The sequence below is a fragment of the Cupressus sempervirens genome, chromosome 2 (genome assembly GCF_028749045.1).
Source record: "Cupressus sempervirens isolate cs-2001-9-10 chromosome 2, ASM2874904v1, whole genome shotgun sequence".
NCBI classification, from domain to species: Eukaryota; Viridiplantae; Streptophyta; class Pinopsida; order Cupressales; family Cupressaceae; genus Cupressus; species Cupressus sempervirens.
In genome coordinates, this window is record NC_143119.1 from 384,542,978 (window position 1) to 384,556,991 (window position 14,014).

A 14,014-nucleotide genomic window follows, 5' to 3' on the forward strand; every position below is an offset into this window, starting at 1 on the left:
CTTTCAACAATTCTGAGAAATTCACAAACCCTTCACTTTCAGGATTCAATCTTTTAGCAAGAGAATTACTCCTAGCCATAGGAAACACAGTTAGGGAGATATAATAAATATTCAGAATATCAAAAATCACTATACCTCAGCAGTGAATTGCCCACTCAACTTTAGACCCTTATACCACAGCAAAGGAAAAGAAATTAGAACTCAAGAAAAATCCACAAAGACAATAAAAGAAAATTAATTCTCAAGTGTCTTTTTCTCAACAAATGGGGCTGTATTTATAACCTCCAAATTCCCTTTTGTTGCCAAAATGTAACTTCACTCAAGAAGCTTCACCACACAACATTAATTAGAAGCTTCCTTTAGATTCTCTCTCTTGACTTGGCTTAACTAATTAATAAATGACACTTTCCAATGATAACTCAACTCTCAACTTAAATAAAATTATAAAGTTAAATTATAACTTTATAATAAGCTATTTAATAATTAAATTTAATTTGGCCACTAAAAATATAATAACTCTGAAAGTACTCATCATTTAAATATGTCCTCTGAAATAGGAGTCATGCCTATTATTTCTCGATGTGACCAAATGCACTTTCCAAAAATAGAAAAGGTCCATCTCGATCAACACCAAGTTACCACAAATAGTAAGTACACAAAACGGAGTGAAGCCTAAACGAAGTCCAATCTGAGCCAAATGAAGACCACCCTGTAGCTTATTGAAATGTGGAGAAGATAAGACCCTCCCAAGCCAAGCCACTGCCATAGAAGACCCTCTATCCACAATAATTAGCCTATGAGGATCAGAATAATAGGCTAATTCCCAAAACTCCAATGCTAGGAAGAATGGGGACATTACAAGTCCATTACATGTTTCCAGAACATGTAATGACCTCTAAAAGGTGCGTTTGGGTCTATTGTGCATATTTAAAACATGTAATCACACAAAAAATGTCCATTTTGTATTCAACTTCATGCATTTGCCCTTCCAAAATCCCTTTTTGAAGAATTTCATGACATTGGCCTCCAAGAACCCGTTTTTGGTGATTTCTCCTAGATTTCTCGATGAAATGACTTGAAATATTTCCCTCAAGAGGCATTTTTGCATCCTCATGCATTCCCAGGCATTTGGCAACCTCTTTCATGCTAAAAACTTTTTGTTTCAGCCTCATTTGGAGCCATGTTTTGAACAAAAACAACCAGATTTGGGCCTTTAAAAGTCACATTTTGGCTCAAATAGAAGTCGTTTTGGCATTTCAATCCATATATATATTATTGAAGAACACTTTTTGCCATTAGATGTCAAAAAAGCTTCATTTCATGCCTTCTATGAATCACGTTTTTGCTAAAAACGCCCAGAAAATTGGGGTTGTTATCCACTTTTATGCGTTTTGAAGTCACTTTTTTGCATTTGGATCCATGTAATAGCATTTGGGGAAGTTGTTTTAGCAGTCATGAGTCAAAAATGACTCAAAAACATGCATTTTTTGGCCACGTTTTTGCAAAAACGACCAAGATGTTTGCATAAAAAAGTCACGTTTTTGTTGATAAAACTCAAAAAATGGCATTTCCAGCCCATACATTTGGATCAATAGGGGTTGTTTTGGAGTTTTAATTCATGCCATTGCCTTTGGAGACCACGTTTTTGGCATTCTTATGTCAAATTCGTCCTTTCATTGCTCATTAATATTTGTTGAATGCAAGTATGGAAGAAGTCAAAAAGTTGTTTGAAAATCCGGATTAGAGGAAGAATTGGTCTTCAAAATCTATAGATCTTGCTATTTTGGCTCATAACCTCCAAGTAAGTGGACATTTTCAAACTTGCTCATCAATTTATGCTTATCTTGCTATTTCCATGCATATTATGGCTTGTTATTGTACATTTGTCCAAATATATGCCATGAATAGTGCATTTTTCCTTTAAATATGATGAAATGGTTCATTTTCATGTTTTTGGTTTTTTTCTGAACTCCAAATTTGAATTTTCATGTTGAAGTGGTTTGCTTGTTGACATGTTTGAGTCTTTTGGCAAAGGTACGTTCTTTTGAATTTTGTTTTTGTGTTTTGAACTTTTGTGTGTTTTCTTTTCGGTTTTTCTTCATTTTTGGAAAGTTGCAAGTTCTTTTCCAATAACTTAGTCACGTTTCACTTCACTCCACCTTTTACCTTTTCATGCAATAGCATCATTTCATTTCATTTCCATATTTCCATGTCACAACACTTCGCATCTCATTCTTCGCATGCAATTACATGTATTTCCATCCATCATCCACACATACATGTAATATCATTTTCCATTTCCAGTTCCACTCATCTCACTTTCCGCATTCAATTGCATGACATGATTACATGAAAAGTCTTACATGTAATTACATCTCTAAAACCCATTTTTGACTTAAAGTCACTTTTGAAAAGGTCAAAAAGTCATGTGCATGTTTTCCCATGTACTTTTACTTTACTTTTCCTCAAACACTTCTATAAAGTTCACTTCGCCTCAAGGCACATTGCATTCATTCCTTCCATATGCACTTATGCTTCATAAGCAAAATACATGTAATTCCATCATTCCATGTCATAAAGTGTTTCATCTCATCCTTCACATGCACTTACATGTAAGCTCATCCTCCATTTGCATTCGCAAGTCATCTCACTTTTCATTTCTCATTACATTTTGCATATACATGTAATCCACTTTTTATGCAATGGCATCTTGAAAGCCAAAGTCACTTTTAAAAGTCAAGAGTTTTCATTTACACGCATTCCCATGTGTTCCACTTTCGTGTCGCAAAGCATATTCATCATGCACTTCATGTTTTCTCTCTCTCCACCTGAGTTCGTATGGGAATGTGCCAAGCACTTTCTTTCAAAAAAGAAGAAGGTGTTGATGGAAAATTATTTCGAGTTTACATCCGGACATCGTCAAGAAGGTTTTCAAAGTGTCAGAGATTCTAGAATGTGCCAATCTGCAAAGGAGAATTCACGAGAACTTGAGCGAGAAAAGCTTGATCACATCAAGTTTTCAAATGACAATAGACAATTCATCAGAGAGAGTCAGAGGCAATCAAAAGACATAATACCATGATTATCAAGGTCAATGCAGTGACATGAAATGTAGGAACTCTCAATCCTGTGATCATCCGGGATTTCATTGCCAAGCACCAAGCCCTTCAGAACAACCCCTAGGATTGTTTCATTTCTCTTGCGTCTTTCTTTTTCTTATTTCATGTTTGTAATTGAAGAGGATGTATTACATGAAAGTTTGTAATTACATGTAATGCAAGTTGCATGTAACCCAATAATTTCTCTTTTAGTTAGACCGGGTCAAAGTTGGTTGAGTTGCTCCCACTTTTTCCTCCATATTTTTCTCAACTCCTTTGCCTATATAAAGGAGTGCCCCCTCATTGTAAAAATCATCTTTTGTTGTATGTAGGAAAGCGTTGCCGAATTTGTGCAAGCATAACTTTGATTGTGTAGTACGAATTTGGGAGAAAAGTGAACAAAAAATGAAATTGGATTTGATGCTTTGACTTGAAGCAATTGTGATAGAGCAAATTAGAAGCTTTGACTGTAATTTGTGCCTATTGATTCATATTATTATCGTGTGTTCAATAATAGAGCATAGTGATTTGAGAAGCAATTGGAGCCGAAGCTTTGACTGAGAGTGGTTGTCGCAATACATAGACTAGGAGCTTTGATTGTAGCTTGTATTACCATCTCAAATTCACGAAAAAATAGTTAGAATTCCCTACTTCTGGAAGTCTTTGTGCCCCAATGGTAGAGGCTTTTTTTATAGAATAGGTTAAAACAGGACTTAGAACCAAATTGGTATTCAACTAGCCTTTGAGTTTGTGTTGGTTTATTAGTATCACCGTTGCCAGCTATTCGATTGAAGTGTAGTTAGAGATTTCATCTTGCACATTAGTCGCTCAACGGGTAAGTGGATTCTTTCCTGAAAGCTAAGAGGAAAGAATATTGGTAACACCCCTTACAAAATCTCTCAACTTCTTGCTTACCTTGAGTTGATCCAAGGAATGATAAGAAGGGGGAGCCTCCCCTTTAATGTAGGAGAGACTTTGTCTCACACGCTATGGCTGGTCATCCTATTTTGCGATGGGATTTTACCCAAAATTGTTGGTTGCAAAATATCCACCCAACATGCACCATTTGTTTGTTATTTTTCATGTAAGTCACCTCCACTATATACTTATACCTCTGTATGACATCTCCCCTTCACATTTTCTGGTTTTACAACACTATAGAAGACCATTGTAATGTCCAAATTTTAAATTCATTTGGTTTTGTAGTATTTCCAAGATGTACAGCATTAAGATTGACTGGTATTGTGATATCCCAAATCTTAGAGTTCAAAATTAATTAAATGACACAATATTTAATTAATAAATATAATATCTAAATGATTAATAAATAGTAATAATATGATATAAAATAATATAATAATATATTTATATCCTTATAACTAAATAAAAATAAAATATATCTTTGTGACCAATTATTAATAATAAATTGATAAGACATGATTAGCATATAGCAATGATAATGTTTAAAGTAATACAGTATTATTAATAAAGTATACTTTAAATAATATAGATAAATAAATAAAAATATCAATATTGTAGCTAAACTCATTATTTGAATACATTTGTAATCAAATTATAATATAATATAATATTTTAATATTATAACATAATTTATAATGTCAATTACAACCAATATTTCCTAATATGAATGGATAGTTAACCATACGATTGTGGTTCATATAAGAAATCAATATTTTACAAAGAGATGCATCCAATTAATGTCTCTTGGAACGAGAAAATGGAAAAGGCACGAGAAGAATATTAATAATAATAAAAAAGATAGAAGGCAGACAAGGTCCACATAAAGATAACATCGCCAATCTGCTAAAAGTGGACAATCCAACAAAGGAAAGATAGGTGAATAGATTATCTCAGACGTGGGGATTGATCAATTAACATCCAAAGAGAACAAAGGTAAGTGGGAATTGACAAGCGCTCAAGGAGCTATATCGTTAGGCATTAAAACTCTATCATTCCCAGTCTCGTTGAATGAAGATGTTTGTCTGCAAACAACTGCTGTCATCATGTGAGAGAAGGAAGGCATTGAGTAGGAGAACCAAGCACTTCCAGCCGGAGAAGGTACCAAACAATATAAGCTCTACCACTGTAAACAGGAAGAGTGAAGAGCATAGGTTTTAGCAAAGACCAGCAAGTACCTCACTCAGACTACAGACACAAAAAGGAGAAATTGCGAATTATGAAGTGAAGAATCAGATATCGATTCATTGGAAGAGTTGCTAAAATCCAGTAAATATCTGCTGTCACACCATACTGCAGGACAGGAAGAATCGATCATATTTGAAGGAAGTCATCGGTAGTTAGTTATTGTAGAGGTTAGATGATATCTCAACCAAGAACTTGAACTACACATCCATTGTGGTAACAAAAAATAGAAGGCAACACTACCAATTAAATCTTAAAACGCTCATCTGAATATAGAAACATTAATAAGAAAATTAAATAAGGATTGAAGAACAGGACAATATAAGAAGCTTAGAGGCATACAATCTTTCCACACAGAGTGAACTTAGAGACCGGAGGGCATTCATAATCGAATGCTGAGATCCTGAATTGGATTATAGAGAGGGGATTTATAGAGAATCACTTAGTGACTGATCAGAAAAGGGTGATCAACAAAGGTTACAGTTAGCAACGTGGGCAACATCAGTGCGCTAAACAATAAATTGTACGTATAGAGTCATTGCAAATCACAGGCAGTGACCATATACAAGAAATAACAACCAAATATTAGTCATTGAATGAGGACAGTAATACACACAAAGACAATAAGATTGTAGAGTTCAGAACAAACTCAGAGACCATCTAGAAGTTACATCAGTCAACCTTAACTCGGAAGCGGGGACATTACAGATATGACAACCACTAGCACTTATCTCAGCAGTACAATGCCCAAGGGATTAGCTCAGCAGTACAACAGCCTTGATTTGGCTTAAACATTAGTATGTGTATACAATATATTATAAACAACAATCCTTTCCACAAGAGTTCGATAGCAACTATGTATTTTCAGCCCAATTCCTAATTGACCCCTTACTTGGCAATGCTATATTTGTAATGTCCCCTTTTTGAGATGGCATGGTTTGTGGTTTTTAAGCCTATCATTAGCCCCCGCGGATTAAGTCAGTTGGTTAGAAGGTCCTAGTGGCAGTTTAGTGGGCTAATTCCCTTTCAAAGGCCAGAAATGTTTAGGCTTGCTCTTCATTTGGGTTATTATGGTACCCTTACTATTTATAGTAAGTCATTTATTGAACATTTCTATATTTGGTAGAGCATTTAGTCTGGCCTCAATTCTAGTGGTGACCTTGGCATCTTTGTTGATTAGTTATTTACGAATTATAGTAGGCCAGGGGTTGATACTGATGAATACTTGCTATTTTTGGTAAGGCAGTTTAATATAGAGTGGGAACATTGGTTGACCTCCAAGATTAGATGTTACAGGGGCATAATGAACAAAAGTTCGATAAGGATAATAAGGATAAAAGTTTCCAAGAATCAATACATCCCATGAAGGAACCACCTCTCCAAATACATATGAAGGGCATACAATATTGCTCATCAACTTCGATAAGGTATAAATAAGCACACTTTTGGCCAATTCCAAAGCTCAAGATAACAATTCATGCAAGAATGATGCAACTCCAAGCAAGTCGTAACAAGGAAAGAATCTTCATCTAAAGTTGTCAAATTGCATACCCAAAGTACCTTCCAGTTCTATGTAATAAGAAATAATGACACTTCTTGGTGTCATATCACTCCAAATGCAATCTTCTTTTCTCTCCTTATATGCAAATTTCATATTTGATGGTCTCCCACGAGGCTATCTAATCAACTCATTAGGTGAACTTGAATCATTAGCAAGGTGAAAATCATACTCCAATTCATGTTTTGAATTGTCTAGACTCCATGCCATACTTTTTTCATGAAGTGCAACAAAAAAACTAAGAGTTAATCCCTAATGGTTATTGGTTAAACATAAGAGAACATTTACCAGACAAATATCTTAATGAACTTGTGTCAAAAAATGGTACACCATAAAAAAATAGCAATGTTATTAAGACAAGATGATTGATGGATGGAATCAGGATAAAAGAATGATCTATCCATGGCATATTATAACAATCTAATCTTTGTGAGTGTGTTCTATACTAATATTGTGTAATTTTGGTGAATAAAAGAAAACTATGGAGACAGTCTAAAATACTGTCATCGCAGAGGCTGTCAGAGGGCATATGAATGAAAGACTTCATCAACAGTTATGGTGTCGCATAATTCTTTGACTGGCATTCCAAGGCAAGCTATGGATGAGCAGCCTGTAAACGAGTTATCAAACATAGACAATCAATGGATAATCAAGTGCGATAAGAATATTCAACAAAGAAATTTAATAACCTCATTAGTCATTGCATATGATGTAATTGATTAATGGTTTTAAAAAAAAACCAATCATGTGGGAAGCAAGGCAACATGTTCGAAAAATGAAGATGAATAAGAAAGAGGCATCAGAAGGATCTAAAACATGGTCGTATGAACTGGTGATTCGTAGCTTGCTACTGTGGGCATGTCGGTAGATGTCCTTATGTACGTTGAGTTGAACCATTCAAAGGAGGTAAGAGTTTTGCGGGTGCTATGATGCTGAAACACATAAAACAGTTTGATCTGAAATAAATCTAATTAGAAACTGACTTGACAAAGAACATCAGACATGAATAAGGTTCAAACCCATTGGAGGCAAAATGTAATGATGATTCACAAATGGAATATTTCACAAGACGATATGACAAAAGTGAAGGAAGTTTGGACCAGTCACAGACTATGTAAGGAAAGCATTAGTAAAAGGAAATGTCATAGTGATATCTTGGAGAACATCAAAAGAAGATATAGTGGATAAACTGCCAATTAACCAGAAACATACATTCGTTCCTTCAAAGTTTAATACCACCTTATGAAATGTTGCTTGGAGTATACAAACCAAAGAGGAGCATAATAAGTACAACAAGATATAGAAGATTACAATCAACGAACACTTCTGTATAAAGGGGCAGCAAATTAAATACAAAATATTGAATAAACATGACAACAAAAATCAGGAATAGGGATCCAATAAGGAAGAAATAAGAATTCCTTTCCATTCTATGCAAGGAAGTAAATGGAGAGTATTGACAATAATAATGAAGCCAAATATCTATATTACAAGAGTCATCACTTCCATAGTGACATATCATTGGATATGAGATTAAATGACCATCCTATTACACATGTCACCCATTACATATTGACAAATAAATGAAAGAATAAAAATGCATATGTTTTCACAAGTATGTGGAGAACAACTAAGGATAAGAAACAATCAAAAAATATGACATGTAATCATATCACCCAAATACCTTGTGGTGATTAGATTAAGGCGTTGACGTCTGCTGCAACGAAAGGCAGTCACATCAAAGGGAAAATAATCACTATTCGAGCATATGAAACAAGGAAGAATTGATAAAGATAAGCCACAAGTTTTTTTTTTCAATGGCGATTGAAACTTTGGATTCGTGTGGTAGGGGGTATAGTGCAGTAGGAGGTTGAAATAGAATGAGTTTTGTTTTTAGAATTTACATCTAGTTAAGTAATGTTGTTCAGAGGAAATGAAAATGGTGCAACTAATTATCCATGTGGAATATGCGCATAGGTCAATTATTGACTTGGAAGAGCTCGGTTGCCTGCAATTCAAGAAAATCAAGGAAGTCTAATAGGGAAAACCACAATATTTATTTTCTTGCTAGCATTCTCCCTGTTGGTTCCCAAAACCGCAGATTGGAAATCCAAGAGCTTGCCACTTCTTTGATAGGACTTCCCAATCAGTTCTGGCCAACAAACGGGAATACTTCTCGATTCCCCTACACTTTATGCTCTGCTACACCTAGGCGGGTAGACCTTCTCTTTGAACTTGATCACCTAGTTCAGAGCTTTCTAAAGTGAATTTAAGTTTTGGAGTTCTCCGACTGGCAAAGACCTTGAACTCGATGAAACTCAAACTGAATGCTGAGTACTTGAAATAGTATGCTTTGTAAAATATTTGTAAATAATGGATTTGATGCTTGTGGAAAGTAAGTTATAGATTTTTTGACTTCAATAATAAAAAGACCAGTGTCTCTGTTCACCTGGGCAATAGAGTCAACTTCAGTGATTTTCACGTACAACTTTATAATGTTCTATGCACTTATACTGCCAACAATCAAATAATCAAGATGCAACAGACCAGATATTACACAATCTTAAATTAGTCTAGATTGAATTTTAACTCCTTTGGTACGGAAACAAACTGGACACAGATACGGAAACAATTTAATATTTCACAATATCTGTGATGATTGAATTTAAAATGCTAAATGACCATGTCCACCCTTCCGACATTTAAATTGTATACAAAATTCCAAAAAATAATTACAAAGGACGATTCATCTACAGTTTAAATCTCCATGCCATTTAAAAAGAAACAAAAGACAATTTTAATATTAAAATAAAATAATTGAATTTATATTACAAAGTCATATTATAGCCCGTATTCCTCCTTACAGGAATATATCTTTTATAAATGCTTCTTATAGAATATGATTGTTCTTCTATGTCTTTTTGCAAATAATAACTTCCTTTTATATCTTTCAAAATAGAAAGATATATCTTTTTGTTGATGAATGGATGCGACTATTCTTTAATCAATATCTTACTTAAGCCATAAACACTAATAAAATCGAATGAGATAATTAGTTTAGTAATCTCATTTGCCTTTGATGACAACTTATGAAACTTGTCCTGCCTTTATATTTATCACTCGACTCAGATTATAATTACTTTCATTGGACCTTCAAAGATTATTACCGCAGCCGTCTAATTTCTGCGATTGACCATGAATCGATTGATGATGTTATTCGCATTTTTTACTCTACTCACCTATTGCTCATCGCTATCTTAAACCCAATATGGCTCCCTTGCTTGAAATTGCTTATGCTTGCTTTTGAGGTGTTGTCTCAACCATTTCGAATCCAAATAGGGCTGTTGGTATCTAACCTGGAGTCCTCTATTGGACTTTTAGTGTTGGTTTCATTGTATTGCTTGACTTCATTATTCATCGTTAATTTCCTTATAAATATTTGCGGTGGTTGTAGAATATCACTACTTCATTTTCAGACTTGTATGTATTTGTCTTATTCTTGTCAATTTTGGAATACCTCCTTAACGCATAGATCACTATTGGTCTGTAACTTTCTTACCAACATCATACTTCAGATACCATCATTTTGTCGTTGCTCCTATGTATGAGTCTTCATATTCGATACAGTCTCCTGTTTAATTGTTGTTGCTATGAAACTTTCAATAACATATTTTTCTTTAATTTGACAATAGTAAATGTACAGAAGCTGATGTACAGAGGCAATATGCTTATTTTATGAGGTTTTGCATATATGAAATCTGCAACATTGAGATGAACCAGGAAACTCTCCAATATCTTTGCTTATTGTTGGATGATTGGGAAAACTAAAGAAGCCATCTCAATGTTGATTCAATGATGTAGCCTGTAGTTACAGGCTAATTGTGTATCATTCCAGCGTATAAATTAATTGTGTAATTGTAACATGGATAGCCCTGTCCACCAAAAACTGTCAGGTCAGATGTATCATAGAAATCACACTAACATCTCCTTCTCGTGTCAGATAGTCTGTATAATATATCTCTATTATGGATATTGATTACATTTTTCATTTGTGATGTTAATGATGACTATATTTCACCAAGTCTCCAACATTATTTTCAAATGGAGACTCTAATCCTTTGCAAAAATTAGAGCTCCATCACTCCCAACACATGGTTATGTGATATTCTCAATAATAATCCAATATTATGATGCCAAATTTCAGCCGGTTATGATGAGTTCTCAAAAGTGAAAGAAAATAGTGATATTATTGTGTGAAGTAATACTTTGAGCAATCTCATGACCTCATTATATTTTTGAGATAGTGAAGGACTAGCCTTGTGTTATGATGTCCATTGTTATTAGGAACACCAACATTGTCTTCTCAACTCATAAGAACATTTACATCCATGTCCATGGGCATGAATATTCCTTGTGATGTTACTAGTGTCGTGATTTTCTTTTCAAAACCTTATGTTGTTTATAAGGACATAAGCATGAATAATTTGGGAGGAAGAGATTGGGTTTCTATCTACGTGCTTCATATTTTCTCGCAAGGCATCTCCTTGCTAGTTCATCACAATCTTCAAGAACACTAAAGAGAAGGCCACATTATTCTTGAATGTAGCAATTGTAGAGTTGTGAGGGTTAAACTACTTGAGCGAAATCGATTGGGCTCATTTGGAAGGAACTATGCCCTTTTGGAGCTGCGATCCTTGTCCATAGAAAATCATCAACTCTATGAATAATTAACCTTAGTGAATTTGGAGGTTCCGGAAGGAATGTTGTCATATTTGATGTAATGTAGAATTTTCCAAATGATATAAGAGTGAGAATTTTACATTGAGGGGAGAATAATAACCAATGGTCCATTCCCATTGAACCATCCTTAGAGGAGAGATATGAGGGAAGGGACATCATCAGAGTTTCAAATCTGAATCATCCTTTGATTTGGTGTATATGGGCCTTCATTAAAGCAACTTGTATCAAGGATGCACAAATAAGTGTTCATTAGCTTTGAGTATTACATTTATTTTCTTACTATATTCTCTGTTAATTGTATATTTGTACATACTATAAGAGTTATTTACCTTGAATTTTTCCTTTATGCCTGGAGTGTTTTTGCAGGAAAAGAAGGTTGGAACTTTACACATGCTACGAAATATTATGGAGACTCAATCTTATGCCAGCAGCTCCAAAGAAGCTTTGATCAAAATTCATTAGTCATTTGATCATCAGGCTGGAAAATTGACGCTCTTGGAGCAAATCTATTTGATGATTGAGATCATGAAGTATCCTCTTAGATTTAGGAGTCTGACACTTCATTAGAAACAACCCTTTATGAGGAGGTTAGAGGGTTGATATCAATTTCAAAGGGAGTTTGACATTACCTCAGAAGCAACCTTGGACTAAAAAATGTCTACAGATTGAAAGGGAGAAGTTCAAGGTGAAATTCCTTGTAATATATTCTTCTCTATAAAAGAGAATTTTGAGGTGAAAACCCTAGTTCTACCCTCTAGGAGGAGCTATGGCGTATCCACCCTCTAACTTGGTTCATGGTGGATATCATGAGAGTTACTACTTTGCATATGTGGATTATGTTATGATAGGCGACAATCTTTCATATTGATGTATTTGTGAGGTTGCTATGGTAAGGTGACAATCTTAACAATGGCTTGGCCTTTTATCATGATGGACTACATTAAGTTGTCCTAGAATGTGTCATAGATAATGATAACAAATGTATCATGATAGACTACATTAAGTTGTTGTCCCGGAATGTATTGGAGATCATGATACTACATTTGTTGTTTTTGAGTTCTTCATCTATTATCATGATAGACTTCATTAACTTGTTGACCCAGAATGTGCTAGAGATCATGATAACTAGCGAATCATGATAGACTACATTAAGTTGATGTCCCAGAGTGTGTTAGAGATCGTGATAGTTGTCATAATGGAGAGTGTTAAGGTTTTATAGCTTAAGTTGGATAAAACATAAAGTATAAACCTAAAAGACATCTCTTTGATTGAATGTTATTATAGATAGCTATATAGTTGTGTGTATGTATATATATATAACAAACGGATTTTCATAATAAAATAAAGGCGAACTAGAAAGAGTTTTCCTCAACAAATTATTGAATAAATATACTGAATTCCTTTTCATGAGACATTAATTGCTTTTAACTACCAACGATTAACTTGAATAACAAAGCTCAACTGAAATAACTATATCAACTGAAACAATGATTAACTGTAATAACTGAAATAACAATTAACTAAAATAATTGTAACAATGATCAACTGTAATAACTGAAATATCAATTTACTATCTTTCCATACATATAAGTAAAGTAAATGCTCAACATGAAAAAATAAAGAACATACAAGAAATATCCTGTGAGTCTTTAATTAGTTGTGCAAGCCTCGACTTTCGGTAAGAGGAGAAGCATTGACTTAGGCTTAACCTCTCAACTTCGGACTGCATTTATCCCCACACAATCTATTGAATAGAAATGCCCTTCTTACCCTGGGATTAGGCTTGGGATACTTTTAGTCCAGCCACCTGAGCATTCCGGTGTTTAGAATGTCCACACAGTTATGGATGGACATGTCTACATAACTGGCTCTACTGACATCAAGTGATCGTAGATAGCAAACATGCCTTAAAATGACCTTGGCCAAGGTTTTCTGATGGGTTCAATGACACGATCAGCACCGCTTGACTTGACAACAAGGGAACAATAATATGAACGAGCATGAACTATTAAATGAAATTAATTTAGATTTATTGTCATATCTGACTTTTGTTTCCATGTCATTGCAAATTCTATCTCACCTCTTCACCTTTTTCCATGGCTATACGACCGGTGAGTCCTAAGTGCTTGAATCTCAAAGCCAGCTTTGTCTGTTGATCCTCAACTGATTCATGAAAATTATATGTTTCCAGCTTATCATAATCTGTGATTTGTAAATTGTGTTCTTAAGACTTACAGAAAAAAATATCATTTGATTCGAAGTATCAATGGCACAAATAAATTATGATACCATGTCATGGATACTTGGCTTTTATTTGTCATAAACAACTCCTTCCTAGAGAGGGTCTAACCAATGATACTTAAGCAAGATGAATATAAACTGTAACTTACTGCAATGGTAATCGGAATGTAGTAACAACTGATAATGAAATATATAGCAATACTTGTAGTATGAT

At 34.4% G+C, this 14,014-nt stretch overlaps 1 protein-coding gene across 1 annotated transcript in view; it reads left to right on the top strand.

Annotated features, from left to right (window-relative positions):
* Positions 1-14,014, top strand: part of RECQL3 (DEAD/DEAH box RNA helicase family protein) — a 280,411-nt gene that overhangs the window by 226,130 nt on the left and 40,267 nt on the right. The window lies entirely within an intron of this gene.